Source organism: Cebus imitator, unplaced genomic scaffold (assembly GCF_001604975.1).
Source record: "Cebus imitator isolate Cc_AM_T3 unplaced genomic scaffold, Cebus_imitator-1.0 Scaffold299, whole genome shotgun sequence".
NCBI classification, from domain to species: domain Eukaryota; kingdom Metazoa; phylum Chordata; class Mammalia; order Primates; family Cebidae; genus Cebus; species Cebus imitator.
The window spans coordinates 1,459,351-1,464,689 of record NW_016107614.1 but is presented as its reverse complement, the minus strand read 5'-3'; positions in this window follow the sequence as shown (position 1 = coordinate 1,464,689).

Sequence of the window (5,339 nt, the reverse complement as noted above, 5' to 3'; positions counted from 1 at the left end):
ACCATTTTACAGGCAGAAAAATAGTCCAAGGAAGTAAGCAGGGCAGAGTGACCTACCAAAGTTGTTTATGAAGCCAGAGGCTTAGCAGAGTCTAGAACCTAGGTCTCCCAGCTCCCAACTCAGGGCTCTTTCCAGTGGCTTCGTATCATGAAACATGGTCCAATATTGTCCACTGCACAACTCTGCACATAGGCTACCAGGAGAATGACATCCCTGCAGTTGCCCAAATTGGTGGCCCTGCCATTGGAACCCTGGAAAATTGTGCTTCAGGTCCCTAGCCTGAGTTAGGGAACGCCATTTCCTTACAAAATGTTCAGCATCCTATGAAGACAGCTGGCCACAGAAAATGGGCTGGGTGAGATAAGAAAACAAAGCTATAAATTGAATGAAAAAAAGTGAACATATACATTGGCAAATAAGTGATTTAGAGAAAAGAATGCCACACCTCACGGATTTCATCCTAAATTAGGCATGCATGCGACAATATTTGGATTCAGTTTTTACCCTTTTTTGCTCTTTCTTTTTCCAGCTCAGAAACAGAAACATGGAGCAAAGATCAGACACCACTTTCCTATCTAGCAAAGTCTGTGTTGAATCCTGTGATCCCTTCCTTCCAATCAGGAAAGAGTTACCTTGGCAACCAAATTACTAACTCACTCAATTAGCCCCCCTCTTGTACCAATGCTCAGTAATCACAAACCGTCAGCCCCCGGAGAGCTCAGCCTTCGGCAGTCTGGTATACTGCCTCATTTACAGATGGAAGCTCAGGGAGGTTTTCACTCTGAGGTACACTCCATTTGAACACTGTGATAGCTCGTGCAGGCGAAGGGGCAAAAACTCTCCTGAGTAGTGCTTACTCCTGGTTTTCCATGATAATTGAAAGAAGCACAGGTAGCCGGGCGTGGTGGCTCACGCCTGTAATCCCAGCACTTTGGGAGGCCGAGGCGGGTGGATCACGAGGTCAAGAGATCGAGACCATCCTGGTCAACATGGTGAAACCCCGTCTCTACTAAAAATACAAAACATTAGCTGGGCATGGTGGCGCGTGCCTGTAATCCCAGCTACTCAGGAGGCTGAGGCAGGAGAATTGCCTGAACCTAGGAGGCGGAGGTTGCGGTGAGCCGAGATCGCGCCATTGCACTCCAGCCTGGGTAACAAGAGTGAAACTCTGTCTCAAAAAAAAAAAAAAAGAAAGAGGCACAGTTGACCTGCCCCTACCAGTGTTACCCAAAAGACAGAATAGGTAAGAGTGGGGCCTCTGCAGGCAGCCCTCCACCGCTAGCTGTGTGATTTGAGACAGGGTCAGTAAGCTCAATAAACTCATTTATGCCGGGTGTGGTGGTTCACGCCTGTAATCCCAACACTTTGGGAAGCCACAGTGGGTGGATCACGAGGTCAAGAGTTCAAGACCAGCCTGGCCAATATGGTGAAACCCCATCTCTACTAATAATACAAAAATTAGCTGGGCATGGTGACACACGCCGGTAGTCCAAGCTACTCAGGAGTCTGAGGCAGGAGAATCGCTTGAACGCAGGAGGTAGAGGTTGCAGTAAGCGGAGATCACCCCATGGTACTCCAGTCTGGGTGACAGAGCGAGACTCTCTCTCAAAAAAAAAAAAAAAAAAAAGGGTGGTGGGGAGTGGAGCCAAGCTAAGCCTGGAAAGCAGCTCAGGGTTGGAACTGGTGGAATAAACGCAGCTGGCAATGAGGACAACCTGGGACCACAGCTCTTAACTCCCCCATTTCCTATCAGAAAACCTATCCTTTTCCAAAATTCAAATACTCAAGTTCTAAAATTCAATGCCCAAGTTCTACTTGCCTGTCCTGTCTACTTCTGTCTATAATCTGTACTGAAAAAACCATACAATAGGGTGGGCTCGGTGGCTTACACCTGTAATCCCAGCACTTTGGGAGGCCAAGACAGGTGGATCACCTGAGGTCAGGAGTCCGAGACCAGCCTGGCCAACATGGTGAAACCCCATCTCTACTAAAAACACAAAAATTAGCCAGGTATGATGGCAGGCACCTGTAGTCCCAGCCACTCGAGAGACTGAGGCAGGAGAATCAGTTGAACTCATGAGGTGGAGGATGCAGTGAGGTGAGGTTGTGCCATTGCACTCCAGCCTGGGTGACAGTGAGACTCCATCTCCAAAAAAAAGAGAAAGAGAAAACCATGCAATTTCCTCGCAGAAAGTGGCCTTTGAGTTCATTTCGTTCTCACTCTCACATTTTATTTACTATCATTATAGAGTTATCTCAGGGACTCATATGTGAGTGTCTTCTCTTCCCCAATAGATTATATATTTTGTGATGGCAGAGGAGTGACAAGATGATGTTTTAGGCAGATTGTCAGGCCGCACAGCATGGGGAGTGGTCTGGAGCTGAGAGGAAACATTGATGGTCAGCCAGATTGGCTGAATGGCTGTTATAGCTCCCAGCCACCCAAGCAGCCAGGCGATAAGGGCCTGGGCGGGGAGAGGAAAACATCAGGAACATTTCCAAATGAAAACCGGTAGGCCTGTTACAGTACCGGGTAGCTGTAAAATCGTGGCTCTGGAGCCAGACTACCTGGCTCCTTCCTTGAAAGCTCCTTCCTGCAACCTTGGGCAGGTGACTTCCCCTCTCTAACCTTACGTTCATTTGCAAAGTTCCATTATAATAAAAGTCCCCACCTCATAGGGTTGTTGTGAGGATTAATTGAGCTAATGCTAGTAAAAATACTTAGGCCACTGCCTGAAACATAGCTGCATTTAGCAACAGTGCCAGGGTACTGGTATTTAGTAAATATTTGCAGAGCGAACACATGGGGCAATTTCAACAGACTGGCAGAGGCTAAGGGAATGGGGTGCTTGGGACGTTGTGGTGCCTACAAGACTGAAGATGGGAAAAGAGGGACAACAGCTAAAAAGGGAAAATGGATCAAGGGAAGAATTCACTCAGCCAGGAGACACCTGTGTTTGTCTGGATGCAGATGGAGGATACAAAAGGGTGAAATCGCCGGGCGCAGTAGCTCGCGCCTGTAATCCCAGTACTTTGGGAGGCCGAGGTGGGTGGATCACCTGAGGTCAGGAGTTCAAGAACAGCCTGGCTAACATGGTGAAACTCTACTAAAAATATAAAGTTTAGCTGGGCATGGTGGCATATGCCTGTAGTCCCAGCTACTCAGGAGGCTGAGGCAGGAGAATCACTGGAACCCAGGAGCCAAGATGGCCCCACTGCACTCCAGCCTGGGTGACAGAGCGAAACTCTGTCTCAAGAAAAAAAAAGGGTGAAATCAAAGGAAAGATACTATAAAGGACTAAGTTCCTGGCAGAGTGGGGCAGTATGGGGTCCTCAGCCAGGGCAGGTTTGAAGGGCAGGGCTTAGGGGGACTATGGGTGGGGATGCCCCCACATGACAGCTCCCTATGTCACTAACTGTCCTGCCACAGTGTGGCTGGAACCTGACAGATTGGCTGCTGAAACCACCTTGTGTAATCCTTCGTGCCTGGGATGGCTGGATATGTTTCTGTTATTTTTCTGTGAATGAATTATCTGTAGCTGATGCTATAATGGAATGAAAACTAAAACTGATACCAAAGAGTTTAAGTGCTCCCCCTTATCAACTGCTGACTGATAGAAGGTAAAATCACAACCCCCAATTGATAAGCTGCCCAGGCAGTTTGTTTGGCTTATTGATTTGGGTGGGTTAAAAAAAGCAAGAGCTGGTTATCATCCTGTTACCTTTGCCCTGCCTTTGGCCCATTTCTGTAACTGTCTAAATTAAATTCGATAGCCTAAGATTGGTGAAAAATGGTTTCCTAGGTTTTCCTGAAAATCTTTCCTAGACACTGAAGTCACAAACCCCTTTCTGCTGATGCATCACACTTTTCTTCAGCTGGGCTAAGTAGGGGAGGAATTCAGTGCAGATGTCAAAACATGCTACTTAAGGGTGCTGACAAAGGGAACTTGAGAATTAACTTCAGGGTTCAAAAGACAGTGAAAGTCATTCAACAAGATCTGATTCCATATGCCCTGGATCTCTGTGGCCTGACCACAGAGGATATAGAGATAACAGACACAGCTATGTTTGTGTTATATGCACATGTGGACCCACGTACATTCCACACTTCTACTGTTCACCCTACAGCCACCCTCGGCTTCTCTTGGTTCTACTTTTATTCTGTCTGTTCCTTTTCTGTAGTCTTCTTCCTCCCATAGAGATTTGATAAGTTGGGTCTTTGTAAAGTGTTTAGAACACAGGCCTGGCACACACAGGCTGGGTGTGGTGGCTCACACCTATAATCCCAGCACTTGGGAGGCCAAGGTGGGCGGATCACTTGAGGGCAGGAGTTCAAGACCAGCCTGGACAACATAATGAACCCCCGTCTGTCCCAAAAAAAAAAAAAAAAAATTAGCCTGGTATGGTGGTGTCCACCTGTAGCTACAGCTACTTGGGGAGGCTGAGGTAGGAGAATCACTTGAACCCGGGAGGCAGAGGTTGCAGTGAGCCAAGGTCAAGCCACTGCACTCCAGCCTGTGTGAGAGTGAGACTGTCTCAAAAAAAAAGAAAGAAAAAAAAAAGTGTTTACGACACAGCCTGGCAAGTGACAGGCACTATTGCACATTACCTGGTGTTATTACTGCCCATCTCCCGGGCCCCACTCCACACCCCTGTCCCACCCACCCCCTTAGCCTTGACTGCCGAATCTTTATCTTCAGCCCTGAACCCTTTCCAACTCCTAGTCATTTACAAGGCACCAGGCTTCTGTCCTTGTAACTTCCCACATGAAACTTCTAATTCTCCACACAAACACCCGCTCTCTCTCTCTCTCACACACACACACACCCCGTTTCTCATTATTTCCATATTGCTCTGGTCCTTCTAGGCTAGACACTTGCAGAATGTTACCAGGGAAACATGGGCATTGGCCCCTTCAGAAGACAAAGTTGTCTCAACTCTGTGCCCATCCACTACAAGGGGCTAGGGATATCCTAGCCAAAATCATTCCTGAGCTGAGTACTAGGAATGGGCTATCCCAAGCTGCAACACCTTGGAAATGGCCACTGCCTCCTAAACACAGAGACACTTCCCCAGGCCAAGGTCCAGGCCCTCCACAGGCTTTGCAAATGGCTGGATCAGTAGCAGGAGTTGGGGTGTGTAGGTTCAGACAGGTGGCAAGAGGACCAACTTAAGTGCCCTGAGTTCTGATTCTGCTCTACCACCAATAATTCCTACCTTTCACCATTGTAAAAAGCAAAGTAGGGCCGGGCATGGTGGCTCATGCCTGTAATCCAAGCACTTTGGAGGCCAAGGCGGGTGGATCACCTGAGGTCGGGAGTTCAAGACCAGCCTGACCA